Source organism: Lathamus discolor, chromosome W (genome assembly GCF_037157495.1).
Source record: "Lathamus discolor isolate bLatDis1 chromosome W, bLatDis1.hap1, whole genome shotgun sequence".
NCBI lineage: Eukaryota > Metazoa > Chordata > Aves > Psittaciformes > Psittacidae > Lathamus > Lathamus discolor.
The window spans coordinates 24,445,782-24,461,598 of NC_088908.1; the positions used below are offsets into that span (position 1 = coordinate 24,445,782).

The window sequence follows — 15,817 nt, forward strand, 5'->3', positions numbered from 1 at the left end:
TTTCTTTCTTATAAGTTGGTGGACACATTGCTGTTATCTTGTTGATCACATCTGTGGGGATCTGTCTACATCCATCTAGGACTAACACCTCTAGGACTACATCTGTGAAGGAAAGCTCGAGGTTAGCATCACCATAGCAGTTTTGTTACATTCAAGTTACAATGTTTGTAGACAAAACTTATTTCTGCATGTTAAACAAACTTGTAAGATACTAAACTGCATGTTTATGTATCTTTATATATTTGAGGTTTATGTAAACTGTAAGTATTATGCTGAGAATGCTGACATGTCCTTAATTGAATGCTAGCTCTTCTGAAGCCTTCTGTCTGAGAGCTTCCCCTTTCACCCCTTATTAAATGATGAAATACATTAGACTTGTTCCAAGCAGCCATCTAGTTTCACCTGCTGGAACCAAGAAGAATACCAAAATGTCCTTGTATGGAAACCTTTCTTTCACAGCTGCCAAGAGCCGCCTCCAAAGACTGAGGGACTTTTTCTCTCTTGCAATTGCTTTGTCAATTCCCCCTTCTCTAGCAAGTGATCCCAGCTGCTTGACTTCACTACCTTCTAGTTCATGACCATCGGCCCCATTGTCCCAGCATCGGAGCAACCAGGTGATGATGTGCTCCCCTGGTTGACGGGTAAAATCTTTTCGCATATTCTGTAGCTTGGCTGAGGTCTGAGGTCGAGAAGTCACCTCTTCTTCTTCGTCATGTGATGATGACTCCTCCTCAGATACTGGACCAGGTGGTGAACACATTGTTTCTTCATCTTGCTTCACTCTTCTTGCCTCCTTTTTCCTTTTTCTGTTGTGTACAGGGGCAACCGATATTGGTACAAATTGGTCCTCTGGTTTAGCCTGGTCCTCTGGAGCTAGCCTGGCTAGCTCAGTCGGTAGAGCATGAGACTCTTAATCTCAGGGTCGTGGGTTTGAGCCCCACTTTGGGTGCCAAAAAAAGAACTGCTGTGGTTTAAACCCAACCACAAAAGCTCGTTCACTCACCCCCCCCCGACCCTCCCCGCTCCCGGAGGGATGGGGAGGAGAATCAAGAGAATGCAACTCCCACGGGTTGAGATAAGAATAGCCCGGTAACTAAGGTATAACACAAATCACTACTGCTACCACCAATGATAATACTGATAAGAGAAAATAACAAGAGAATACGATACCACCGCCGAACGAGTTTGACCCCCCCCCCGAAGAGAGACTGTGCCCTTCCGGGTAACTCCCAGTTACCTCCCTGGGCATGACATGCTGTGGTATGGAATACTTCTTTGGCTAGTTTGGGTCAGGTGTCCTGTCTCTGCTTCCTCCCGGCCTCCCCTCGTCCCTGGCAGAGCATGAGACTCACAAAGTCCTTGGCCAGGATAAACATTACTTAGCAACAATTAAAAACAATCGGTGTTATCAGCTCTCTGCCCAGGCTGGAAGTCAAAACACAGAGCTTGCACTAGTTACTAAGAAGGAACAAAACGGCTACTGGTAAAACCAGGACACTTATCTATGAGGATGCTGTGGGAGACAGTATCAAATGCCCTACTGAAATCAAGAAAAAACACATCTACTGCTCTACCATCATCCATCCACCTAGTTATTTCCTCATAGAAGGCTATAAGGTTGGTCAAATATGACTTCCCCTTGGTAAAACCATGTTGGCTGCTCTTAATGACCCCCTCATCCTTGATATGTCTAGACATGGTGTCAAGAATAAGTTGTTCCATCACCTTTCCAAGGATGGAGGTAAGGCTGACCGGTCTATAATTACCCGGGTCCTCTTTCTTGCCCTTCTTATAGACTGGCGTGACACTTGCCATCCTCCGATCCTCAGGCACCTCTCCTGTTTCCCATGACTTACCAAAGATGATGGAGAGTGGCCTAGCAATGACCTCCGCCAGCTCCCTCAGCACCCACGGGTGTATTCCATCTGGACCCATCGATTTATAGATGTCCAGACTGCTTAACTGATCCCTAACCCAATCCTCATCTACCAAAGGAAACTCCTCCTTTGTCCTGACTCCTTCTGGGGCTACAGGAATCTTGGGCCTCCGGGGAGAGTCTGCAGGAGTAAAGACAGAGGCAAAGAAGGCATTCAGCACCTCTGCCTTCTTTAAATCCTCTGTCTCCAGGGCACCCACTGCATTCAACAGTGGGCCTATATTGCCTCTTGTGTTAGTTTTATTTGCTATGTATTTGAAGAAGCCCTTTCTATTATCCTTAACCCGACTTGCAAGATTGAGTTCCAAGGAGGCCTTAGCTGTCCTAATTGCCTCCCTACATCCTCTAACAACTGTCCTATATTCCTCCCAAGTGGTCAGCCCCTCCTTCCATAATCCGTAGATTCTCTTTTTCCACATGAGTTTGCCCAGCAATTCCTTGTTTAACCATGCTGGTCTCCTAGCTCCCTTACTTGATTTCCTACCCATTGGGACACTCTGATCCTGAGCTTGGAAGAAGTGGTCCTTAAATGCTGACCAACTATCTTGAGCCCCTTTACCACCTAATACCCTTTCCCATGAAACTTCCCATTGCAATTGACTGAAGAGGCCAATGTTGGCCCTTTGGAAATCCAGAATTGTGGCCTTGCTAGGTATTCTATTCCTCCCACACAGGATCCTAAACTCCACCATCTCATGGTCACTGCAGCCAAGGCTGCCATTGACCATCAGCACTTCAACCAGACCCTCCTTGTTGGTGAGTACTAGATCCAGCAGCATTCCTCTCCTAGTTGGTTTGTCCACCATTTGCATTAAGAAGTTATCATCAGTGCACTGGAGGAACCTCCTAGACTGTGAATGATTGGCTGTGTGAGTCTTCCAGCAAATATCGGGGTAGTTAAAATCCCCCATGAGGACCAAGGCATGTAGTCGTGAGGCTGCTTTCAGCTGCCTGTAGAAAGCCTCATCAACTCCTTCGTCCTGATCAGGAGGTCTGTAATAGACCCCCACAACTGTATCACCTGTACCAGCCAGTCCCTTAATTCGTACCCACAGACTTTCCACTTGATCCTCATCTGCCCCTGGACAGAACTCAATACATTCTAGTTGCTTTCTCACATAAAGAGCAACTCCACCACCTCGCTTTGCTGACCTATCTTTCCTAAAAAGGACATAGCCATCCATGACCACATTCCAGTCATGTGAGCTGTCCCACCATGTTTCTGTAATTGCCACCAGATCATAACCTTTAGACCGCACACAGACTTCTAACTCCTGTTTATTCCCCATGCTGCGTGAATTGGTGTACAAGCATTTCAGGGAGTGAGCAGAGCACACTAGTGGCACTCTTGGGAGGCAGGAGGCCTTCTGGTCTTCATTAATACTAGAACAATGCCCCACTAGTTCAAATCCAGCTACAACCCCCTTGCACTTTGAGTCTAACCTAAAGCTCTGTGAGTGAGCTCTGTTGACTCTGGTCCTGATACTCTTTTTCCCCTGCGGGACAGGGTCTAAACAACTATCCTTTCTCTCAAATGAAGCAATAGATTGAGACTCCTCCCTAGTATGCCATCCTTCAAGCCCATCATGTTTCTCTTGGGCTTGTCCCCAACAGGCCCAGTTATCTCCCCTTCCCCCTTCATATCTAGTTTAAAGCCCTGTCAATGAGCCCTGCTAACTCCTGCCCCAAAAACCTTTTCCCCCTCTGGGACTGGTGTATCCCACCAGCCACCAGCAAATCAGGTGTCTCATATAGCAGCCCATGATTAAAAAAGCCAAAACCCTGCCTTTGGCACCAGTCACATAGCCATATATTAATCTGCAGACTCTTTCTATTTATCTCTTCACCCTTGCTTGTAACAGGTATGAAGGCAAACACCACTTGCGCTCCAGACCCTCTAACCAACCGTCCCAGGGCCCTGAAGTCTCTCTTCATTGCCCTTGCCCTCTTTGTAATAATTTCATCACTGCCAACCTGAAAAGCCAGCAGCGGATAGTAGTCAGAGGGCTGCACCAGCTCAGAGAGTTTCCTTTTAACATCTCTAATCCAAGCCCCAGGCAGGCAGCAGACCTCCCTGTGGGGTGGATCCGGTCGACAAATGGGCCCTTCTGTTCCCCTCAGAAGGGAGTCACCCACCACAATTACTCTTCTTTTCTTCTTGGTTGAAGAAGTTCTAAGGCATGAGGGTGAGTGACAAGCCCCAGGTGACTCACTAGATAGGTCTACCCCTCCATCTCCATTTACCTGGCCCTGTAGTTCCAAGACTTCATACCTGTTATTCAAGGGTAACTGGGAGGAAGGAAGGGATTGTGAGGGTTTTTGCTTACTTCTCCGAGGAGGGACCTCCTTGTCCTTTAAGTTCACTCCTTCTATCTGATGGTAGGAGGGAAAGGGATCCACCACTTGTTCAACCACTTCCCTCTGCCTTTGCCTTAGGGTGTGGCTCCACCAATCTATTTCGCTTTCACATTCTCTGATGGCTCTCAACCTTTCTACCTCCTCCCTCAGTTCAACCACCTGCCTGAGCAGATCATTTATTCACTCACACCACACACAAGCGGTGTCTCTGGCTCCCTCCAATACAAGTGCCAGGCTCAGGCATTTACTGCAGCCAGAGACCTGCACGGCCGCATGTCTACAGGAAGGCTCAGTCTGGGTACTCATGTCACTCCTCATTACAGCATTTGATCGTGTTGTGACTGTGATCTGGTCGATCGGTCCATCCATGTCTACCCACACAAGCAAGCAGTCCTTCCTCCTCCTGCGCTCCGGGCGAATCCTCTTGATCATGCAGTTGTCCCGCTCTCCTGCCCGCGCGAACGGCAGCGCAAACTGCCTCTACCCGCTCTGTTCACCACGCTCCTGGCCGCTCGCACTCCCAGGGCAAGTTTTTAACCACTTACAGCTGCCGCCGAGCCCCCTGGCTCTGCCCCCGGTGAGACAGCTCCTCGAGTGAACTGAGCTGCCGGCTCCTGGGCAAGTCCTGTCGAGGACTTGAGGCTCCCTCCTTGGTGGCTCTTGTCGCTCCGAGGTGTGGCTCCTGGATGCCGATCTTGCTTCGCTCCGCTCCGGTGTTGCAGGCATCCTCTCTCAAATCCACAGACTGGAGAGCCAAGGAGTGATCAGCAGGACCCACTCAACCTTTAGTAGCACCATATGGCCAGTGTGTAAGTCTAACAGAGGGTGGAGACTAAAAGTAGACTATCGTGGCCTGAATGAAGTCACACCGCCATTGAGTGCTGCCGTACCGGACATGCTAGAACTTCAGTATGAACAGGAGAGAAAGGAAACCAAGTGGTATGCCACGATTGATATTGCCAATGCATTTTTCTCAATACCTTTGGCAGCAGAATGCAGGCCACATTTTGCTTTTACTTGGAGGGGTGTCCAGTACACTTGGAACCGATTGCCCCAGGGATGGAAACACAGCCCTGCCATCTGCCATGGACTGATCCAGACTGCACTGGAGCAGAGGCAAGCTCCAGAACACCTGCAATACATTGATTACATTATCGTGTGTGGTGATACAGCAGAAGTTTTTGAAAAAGGGAGGAAAATAATCCAAATCCTGCTGAAAGCTGGTTTTGCCATAAAAAGGAGTAAGGTCAAGGGACCTGCACAGGAGATTCACTTTTGGGGAATAAAATGACAAGATGAGATCAACAAGATAAATGGCAAGATGCGATCAACAAGATAACAGCAATGTCTCCACCAACTAATAAGAAAGAAACACAAGCTTTCTTGGGTGCTGTGGGGTTCTGGAGAATGCACATCCCAAATTACAGTCTGACTGTAAGCTCTCTCTCTCATGTGACCCGGAAGAAGAATGATTTGAATGGGGCCCTGAGCAACAACAAGCCTTTGAAAAAATTAAACTAGAGATAGTTCATGCAGTAGCCCTTGTACCAGTCCGGACAGGAAAGGATGCGAAATGTGCTCTACACGGCAGACAGGGAGAATGGTCCTACCTGGAGCCTCTGGCAGAAAGCTCCAGGGGAGACTCAAGGTCAACCCCTTGGCTTTTGAATTTGGGGATACAGAGGATCTGAGGCCATCTATATTCCAACTGAAAAAGAGATACTGGCAACCTATGAAGGGGTTCGAGCTGCTTTGGATGTGATTGGCACTGAAGCACAGCTCCTCCTGGCACCCCGGTTGCCCGTGCTGGGCTGGATATTCAAAGGCAGGGTCTCCTCTACACATCGTGCAATCGATGCTATATGGAGTAAGTGGGCCGCACTAATTAGGCAATGGAGGAGATGCATGCTGAAGAGGCCCCACCATATAATAAACTGTCAGAAAGTGAGAAGTTGTCGCAGCAGGGAGGAATCAAGACATGACCATTGTGATCCATAAGCGTGATTCGTTTATTGGGCTTCTACCTCCGGTTAATATAGCAACAGTAATACATGAATATGCAAATACTAGGCGCTTGATTGGTTCTGGCATAAGTAAGGCATTGCGTAAGCTCATTATTTTTACGGTTAAACTGTGTACTTTTATATCCTCTATTTTTATGTGCTTATCTTGTTTATTAGTTAGTGTCCTTGTCTGTAATTAGCCAGAGCATGGCGCTTCCCTCCATATGTCCCTCAGTTCCTCATTATCTGGTGCTAGTAAGTCTGCACCATTCTCTAAACAAATGTTCTATTTCAGCTCGTTGATGGGAACGTGACCTTTCTCTGTTAGCCACTTCTCCACAAGAAGTGATATGCTTTATTTATTGATGGGTCCTGCCATATTGTGGGAAAGTATCGGAGGTGGAAGACAGCTGTATGGAGTCCCTGACAACAAGTTGCAGAAACTGCTGAAGGAGAGGGTGAATCTAGTCAGTTTGCTGAGATGAAAGCCATCCAGCTGGCCTTGGGCATTGCTGAATGAGAAAAGTGGCCAGTACTTTATATCTATACTGATTCATGAATGGTGGCAAATGCCCTGTGGGGGTGGTTGCAGTAATGGAAGCAGAGCAACTGGTAATACAGAGGGAAACCCATCAGGGCTGCTGAATTGCAGTGAAATAACGCTGCCCAGGTGCAGAACCTGGTGTTGAACATATGCCACATAGATGTTCATGTACCCAATAATCATAGAATTAGAATTGTGTAATAGTTAGGTTTGGAAAGAATCTGAAGATAATCTACTTCCGACCCCTGTCTTGGGCAGGAACAGCGCACACTAAGCTGTGTCACCCAAGACTATCCAACCCAACTTTAAACACTGTCCCGGATTCACATCATCCTTGGGCAACCTATTCCAGTCTCACCATCCTCACAGTAAAGAACTTCCTTATATCTACCCTAAACTTCCCCTGTTTAAGTTTAAATCCATTACTGCTGATCCTCATTCTCATTACCCCTGATCTTCATTCTCACAGTCCCCGCATCTGCCTTCCAAGTATTGGGCCACGTGGTCAGAGCATGTGCTAGTGAAGACTGAGGCAAAGAAGTTACTGAGAACTCAGCCTTCTCCAAATCCTGGGTAGCCAGTTCTCCTGACAGCTTCCAGAGAGGGTCCACGTTGTTCCTAGTCTGTCTTTTGTTTGCTCCATACCTATAGAAGCCTGTCCTGCTATCTTTCACATCCCTTGCCAGATTTAATTCTAACTGGGCCTTAGCTTTCCTGACCTGGTCCATAGCTTCCCAGACAATGTTGCTGTATGCTTCTTACGCTGCCTGTCATCACTTCCACCTTTTATGAGCTTATTCTTTTCCCCCTAAGTTTCCTCAGCAGCTCTTTATTCATTCATGGAGGCCTCCTGGCCCTCCTACTGCATTTCCTTCTTTCTTAATGAGAAAGTGAACATGAGCCATCAGTGTAAGCTCGCAGCCCAGAAAGACAACCGTATCCTGGGCTGCATCAAAAGGAGGGTGACCAGCAGGTCAAAGGAGCTGATCCTGCATCCCTCTAATCTGCACTTGTGAGACACCACTTGGAGTACTGTCTCCAATTCTGGTGTTCTCAACAGAAGAAGGACATGGAGCTATTGGAACAAGTCCAGAGGAGGGCCATGAGGATGATCAGGGGACTGGAGCACCTCCCTTATGAAGACAGGCTGAGAAAGTTGGGGCTGTTCAACCTGGAGAAGAGAAGGCTGCATGGAGACCTCATAGGAGCCTTCCAGCATCTGAAGGGGGCCTATAAGGATGCTGGGGAGGGACTCTTCATTAGGGATTGTAGTGATAGGAAGAGGGGTAATGGGTTCAATCTTAAACAGGGGAAGTTTCAATTAGATATAAGGAGGAAGTTCTTTATTGTGAGGGTGGTGAGGCACTGGAATGGGTTGTCCAGGGAAGTTGTGAATGCTCCATCCCTGGCAGTGTTCAAAGTCAGGTTGGACAGCGCTTTGGGTGACATGGTTTAGTGTGAGATGTCCCTTCCCATGGCAAGGGGGTTGGATCTAGATGATCTTAATGTCCTTTCCAGCCCTAACTATTCTATGATTCTATAGTTGGGATGCAACACTCCTGACCTTGGAGCAGGTGATCCTTGAAAATCAACCAGTCCTGGGGCCCCCTGCCCTCTTGGGCTTTATGCCATGGAATTTTACTGAGGAGGTTCCTGAAGAGGCCAAAGTCTGCTCTCTTGAAGTCCAGGGCAATGAGCTTGCTGCATGCCTTTCTAACTGTTCTGAGGATCTCAAACTCCACCATCTCGTGATTTCTACAGCCAAGGCTGCCCTGGAGCATCACATTCACAACCAGCTCCTCCCTGTTGGTGAGCATGAGGTCAAGCGTGGCACCTCTCCTTGTCAGCTCCTCTATTACTTGCAAGAGGAAGTTGTCTTCCACACAATCGAGGAACCTCCTGGATTGCTTGTGCCAGGCCATACCGTCCATCCAACAGATATCAGGATGGTTGAAGTCTCCCATGAAGACAAGGGTCTGTGAGTGTAAGGCTGCTCCTATCCGTCTATAGAGGGCTTCAACTACAGTCTTCCTGAGCAGGTGGTCTGTAACAGATCCCCACAGTTATGTCCCCTATCTCTATTCTCCCTTTGACCCTGACCCACAAGCTCTCTGTTGACTTATCACCTGTCCCCAGACAGAGGTCCATACTCTTCAGCCTATGACTGACGTAAATAGCTACTTCCCTGTCTGCCTGACTTGCCTTTCCTAAAGAACCTATAGCTTTCCATTCCAACACTCCAGTCATAGGAAACATATGACCATCTTTCTGTGATGCCAGTGATATCATATCCCCATAGACGTGCACACCTCTAATTCTTCTTGTTTATTCCCCATATTATGGGTGTTTGTATAGAGGCATCTGAGCCAAGTTCCAAATAAAGCTGACTCATTAGCTGGAGCAGCTGAAATAGCTCTGCATTGCTCCAAGCATATATTATGGGTGCTGGCAAATGACTGGAAGTGTTGGGATGGATCAATGACCCTCCAACACATCTAGTTTAATGCTGCTTTGATCAGCCTGGCAAGTCTCCTCCCAAAGCAGCTCTTTCTGTTTGACAGACTAGCTCCATAGACCTGGCCTCCCAAATCAAGTCCCATGTTCTAAATAGCCAAACCCCTGACTATGGCACCACTGTTCTAACTATTTATTAACCTGCCAGATCCTCCTGGTCTTTTCGAGGTCTTCCCATTTGACCCAGTGGATTGATGAAAAAACTATCTGAGCCCCAGAGCATCTCACCACCTTTCACAGGGCTCTGTAGTCCTTCTTAATGTTATCCAGGCTAATGTTTTCTATGTCACCAGCACCCATATGGACCATAAGAAGTGGGCAATAGTCAGCGGGACTGAATAGGCCAGGCAGCCTCTCAGCAGCATCCCTGATCTGAGCCCCTGGCGGGCAACACACCTCCATCAACACTGGGTCAAACTGACAGATGGGTGCCTCTGAGCCTTTCAAAGTAGAGCCACCTACTACTATGACCTTCTGCTTTTTCCTGGAGCCACTTGTAGTAATCCTTTTCACTGGTGCATCACCAGGTTATGCAGTTAGAATCATAGAATAGTTAAGGCTGGAAATGTCATTAAGATCATCTAGTTCCAACCCCCCCGCCATGGGCAAGAACACTCCACACTCAACCATGCCACCCAAGGCTTCGTCCAACCTGGCCTTGAACGCTGCCAAGGATGGAGCACTCACAACCTCCCTGGGCAACCCATTCCAGTGCCTCACCACCCTAACAGGAAAGAATTTCCTCCTTATAGCCAATCTAAACTTCCCCTGTTTAAGTTTTAACCCTATATCCCTTGTCCTGTCACTACAGTCCCTAATGAATAGTCCATCCCCAGCATCCCTATAGGCCCCCTTCAGATACTGGAAGGCTGCCAGGAGGTCTCCACGCAGTCTTCTCTTCTCCAGGCTGAACAGCCCCAACTTCCTCAGCCTATCTTCATACGGAAGGTGCTCCAGTCCCCTGATCATCCTCGTGGCCCTCCTCTAGACTTGTTCCAACAGCTCCATGTCCTTTTTATGTTGAGGACACCAGAACTGTACACAATACTCCAAGTTAGGTCTCAGAAGTGCAGAGTAGAGGGGCAGGATCACCTCCTTCGACCTGCTGGTCACCCTCCTTTTGATGCAGCCCAGGATATGGTTTGCTTTCTAGGCTGCGAGCGCACACTACTGGCTCATGTTAAGCTTCTCATGGACCAACACAGAATCACAGAATCCCAAGGGTTGGAAGGGACCTCAAAAGATCATCTAGTCCAACCCCCCTGCAAGAGCAGGGTAACTTAGAGTACATCACACCCCAAATCCTTCTCCGCAGGGCTGCTCTGAATCTCTTCTCTGCGCAACCTGTAACTGTGCCTGGGATTGCTCCGACCCAGGTGTAGCACCTTGCACTTGGCAGTCATTTTTTTTCGATTAATAGCCACACTTCACAATGCTGATTTATTGCCTCTCAAATTTGTTGCTACTGATCTTGGAGTTTCAGCATGTCTTAACGTACTCACAGCTGGTATTTGCTGTGTTAGGGTTTATTGGCTGGGGGTCTTGGTCTAAGGTTCTTGTTTCATTGTACTTTATGGTCATGACTTGTAATACAATAGAATCATTGATCATGAAACTGGTCTGGCTTGCATTCCCAGTGTGGTCATCACCTCTATACTTTGGGAGGCATATAATAGAAGTGTTTAGCAATTACACGTTTTGTCTCCGCTCCTCAGGTGGTCAATCTGTGAAGGAGACATTCTCTTAACTTCCTAGCTCCCCCACCAGACCGCTTACAGCATCCTTTGAGAGTTCTGAAGGTATTGAATGGCCTTGAGTACCCTTGAGACCTGCCTGCTGATTGTGATGGGGATCACCATGTCGGCATGCATACAGTGTTTTACCCATGACCATTTCGTCTGATCTTGAAAGTTAAGCAGAGTCGGGTTTGGGCCTTGTCTAGGGTTAGACGACGATATAGGAGGACCAAGAGATTTTCCCCGAGGCTGGGCAGTCATGAGTGGCAGTGTGTGTTTGAAAGTATGGGCAAGTATCTAGGCCAGTGGGCCCCTCCAGTGCTTTAGAACTTTAGCACTGAACAAGCACAAAATCCAGAAAATTTAGTAAAACATTTAAATGAGGTGTGTTGTCATCCTGGTCATACCAGAGAGGGACAAATCATAGCAACTTGCTGGGGCTTGGCCTATGCTTACAGAGCCCTGTTCAACACCATCCGGCACCTTCAAAGGGAAAAAAATGTCTCTGGATCTGAAGGCAAAGCAACCGACAATGCAGCTCCTCCAACTCCAAATACAGCAGCTACACCAAACCTAGTGACAAGTACAGCAGTGTCCTGGGTTCAGCAGTAGCAGTTATTTTTCTCCTTCTTAGGAGCTAGTGCAGTGCTGTGTTTTGATTTTTGGGCCTGGGAACAGTGTTGATAAGGCTGATGTTTTCAGTTGCTGCTCAAATATTTGGTCTGGCCAAGGACTTTGTGAGCCTCATGCTCTGCCAGGGAGGAGGGGAGGCTGGGAGAAAGCAGAGACAGGACACCTGACCCAAACTAGCCAAAGAGGTATTCCATACCACAGCACGTCATGCCCAGGATGTAACTGGGAGTTACCCGAGAAGGGCTAGGGACTGCAGGGTTGGAGGAGGTATCGGTCGGTGCTCGGCTGGGGGGAGTGGGTTGAGTTATTGGTCGGCTGGTGTTGAGGTGTTGTATTCTTTCCTCTTGTTATTTCCTTTATCGTCATTATTATTGGTGGTAGCAGTAGTGATTTGTGTTATAACCTAGTTACTAAACTGTTCTTATCTCAACCCGTGGGAGTTGCATTCTTTTCGATTCTCCTCTCTGTCTCTCCGTGTGTAGGGGGAGGGCAAGAAGGGGGGGAGTGAGAGAGTGACTGTGATTTATGGATTACTTTTGTTTAAACCACGACAAGCAGCTACTCAAACTCTGACTGCAACAGGTAACGCAGCTACTCCAACTCCAAGTGCAGCAGCTACACCAGCCCCAGCAACAAGTACAGCAGCTACTCAAACTCTGACCGCAACAGACAGTGCAGCTACTCCAGCTCCAAGCACAGCAGCTACACCAGCCCCAGTGACAAGTATGGCAGCTACCCAAACCCCGACAACAGATACTGCAGCCACTCCAACCACAGTGATAATCACTGCAGCTAAACCGGACGACCAATTCGTGCCAATATCGGTTGCCCCTGTATACAAGGGGAAAAGCAAAAATGAGACAAAAAGGATGAAGCAAGATGAAGAAACAATGTACTCACCACCGACAACATCTGACCATGAGTTATTAGTACGTGAATCAGAGGAAGAAGAAGAGGTGACTTCTTGACCCTGGACCTCAACTGAGCTACGGAATATACGAAAAGATTTTACCTGTCAACCAGGGGAGCACATCATCACCTGGTTGTTCCAATGCTGGGACAATGGGGCCGATGGTCACGAACTAGAAGTTAGAGAAGCCAAGCAGCTGGGATCACTTGCTAGGGAAGGGGTAATTGACAAAGCAATTGCAAAAGAGAAACAGTCCCTCAGCCTTTGGGGGTGGCTCTTGGCAGCTGTGAAAGAAAGGGTTCCATACAAGGACGATATTATGAGTCATTAGGCCAAGTGGACTCTTCTAAAGAAAGGCATCCAGTCTCTGAGGGAATTAGCCATTGTAGAGATGATCTATCGCAAGCAGGATGCTAGGAAAGGACCCATAGATCTAGATGAAGTCGAATGTACATGACCCATATGGAGGAAATTTACACAGAATGCACATTCATTGTATGCCCACTCATTGGCAGCAATAACCTGGAATGATATAGCACCACCAACAGTGGATGAAATGATTCGTCAGCTACAAGAGTTCTAAGACAATCTCACCCCTTCCATTATTTCAGCTGTGGAAAAACTGTCTCAGGAGTTCTAACAATTGAGAGATGATCTATCCTCTCTATCCACTTCCCCATGTGTATCAACCCATGTCTCAGCTATTAACAAAAGGCGTCCTACTGCTCGAGAGAGAAGATACAGGAGGTATACGCTGTGGACCACCTATGGTTTTACCTGCAGGATCATGGAGAAGACATGAGAAAGTGGGATGGAAAGCTTACATCAGCTGTGGAGGAGCAGGTGCGCGAATTGAAGAGGAGAACAAAGGTCAAGGATGATCATCCCATGAAATCTGTGGCTTCAGTCTCTGAAGAGCAGTTTCTCAGATGGAGTGAAAGAGCTGATGTTACTCCAGCTCCTTTGATAAAGACTAATCCCTGTCTGCCAGAAGTGACCAATGTGATGACTATTAGAGGGGCCCTGCCTGCAGCCAGGTGGAGGTAGGGGACAATCGGATTTACTGGACTGAACCCCCATCTCCCGCGTGACAGGCGGGGATACTAACCACTATACTAAAGATGATTCTTGTTGGGGTGATGATTGGAGGGAAGTCAGGGTCAGTCAATGGTGACCTGAGGACAGTTCTGGGAGACTCCCACTGCTGCTGCTGGCTATTCACATGACTTTATTCTCTGCTGATGATCCTGACAACACATATCTTCTTTTCAAAGCCCATAGTTGCAGATGGGCATTTAGTTGTTGGGCTATAGAAGTGTTATATAGAAGGCAACAGCATATAATTAATTGGCTGTTTTCCCCTAAAAATTAAATCCCCTTGAGGTTCACATCGGACTTCCCATTCTTCCCACATTGTGCACCAGGTATATCTGGGTCCCTGGATGAAAGCAAGCCCACAAATGGATTTGCCTTTACCTGAAGCAGGAATAACCCAGATTGTCTTCCCCAGAAAATTCTTTATGTGCACCACAGGAACTTTATCCCACTCTACACTATGTAAAAGTCCTGATTGGGCTGGGCCAGCTCTGTTAGCAGATCCCCTAGTGTTGACCAACAGTGGCATATCAAAGACAGACTCCAGTTCTGGTGAAATCTGAAGAAGTTTATTTCACGTCTCACATCCCTTTTGTAGTCTACTAAGTGCTAAGAAGTAACTTTCCACTCTTTTACTCCCTTATCATCCCTATTTAGCAAAACTACTAAAGGTTACAAATATTCACACTCTTTGGTCTGTCTTTAAGATGCACATCCTGCTTTACCTTGCAAACTGCCTGCTGTTTTGCTAAACGATCTTTACCCATCATTGTTCTCTTCATAGTTTCCCAAAGGTTAGGCCTGAGCAGGGCATTGACACCTGGTGTTTTCTTCACTGTTCCCAAGGCTTAAGCCAGACCAGGGCAATAGCACCTGGTGATTTCTTAACCGTTCCCAGGCCTTAAGCTGGACCAGGGCGATAACACCTGGATCCATTTTGTTAACTATTTCTATCTGTCACCCACAACCAACCAGGTGGCTTTCGGTAAATGTGTATCTCAATGTTGGAAAGTCCCACCACTCATTGCTCTCAGTGTAGTTTTTAACAGCCCACTGTACTGTTTGATTTTCCCAGAGGCTGGTGCATGGTAGGGGATATGATATCCCCACTCAATACCATGCTCTTTGGCCCAAGTGTCTATAAGGTTGTTCCAGAAATGAGTCCCATTGTCTGACTGAATTCATTCTGGGGTGTTGTGTCGCCATGAAATCTGTTTCTCAAGGCCCAGGATAGTGTTCCAGGCAGTGGTGTGGGGCACATTGCGTGCTTCCAGCCATTCAGTGGTTTCTTCCACAATGGTAAGCACATGCCGCTTGCCTTGGCGGGTTGGTGGGAGTGTGATATAGTCAGTCTGCCAGGCTTCACCATATTTGTACTTCAGCCATCTTCCTCCATACCAAAGAGGCTTTAACCACTTGGCTTGCTTAATTGCAGCACATGTTTCACAGTCGTGAATAACCTGGGCTATAGTGTCCATTGTTAAGTCCACCTCTCAATCACGAGCCCATCTATATGTTGCAACTTTGCCTTGACGGCCTGAAGTGTCATAGGCCAAACAGGCCAAAAATAAATCACCCTTATGTTGCCAATCTAAATCCATCTGTGCGACTTCAATCTTAGCAGCTGGATCCACCTGTTGATTGTTCTGTTCCTCAGTGGCCCAGCATTTGCCAAGGTAACTCCAGAGAGGACGCCTTCAAGAGCAGAGTGTGGGGAAACACGGTGTCCAGAAGCCTCAGTTCTGAGCAACAAGAGCCACTAAATGAACCTCAAGTCCTCGACAGGACTTGCCCAGATGTCAGCAGCTCAGCTGACAGGAGCAACTGACTGATAGGGGGAAGTACCAGGAGGGACGGCGCCAGCCCTGAGTGGGTAAAGAAACAACTTCTTTAAATAGGCATGATTTACGATTTACTTTATTTGGGGACAAACCACTCCATCTACTTTTTTCTTTCTGACAGCTGTTACGTCAGTAACTAATGGAAACTGGCATAAAGCCCATATCACTTGGTGTCCTGGGTTCAGCAGTAGCAGTCATTTTTCTCCTTCTAGTAGCTAGTGCAGTGCTATGTTTTCATTTTTTGGCC

At 47.6% G+C, this 15,817-nt stretch overlaps 1 non-coding gene across 1 annotated transcript; it reads left to right on the plus strand.

The window, feature by feature from the left end:
• Positions 1 to 876: 876 nt before the first annotated feature.
• TRNAK-CUU (transfer RNA lysine (anticodon CUU)) lies at positions 877 to 949 on the plus strand. Its single transcript has one exon. It is a non-coding gene; the product is annotated as a tRNA-Lys (tRNA).
• The last annotated feature ends 14,868 nt before the right edge of the window (positions 950 to 15,817 follow it).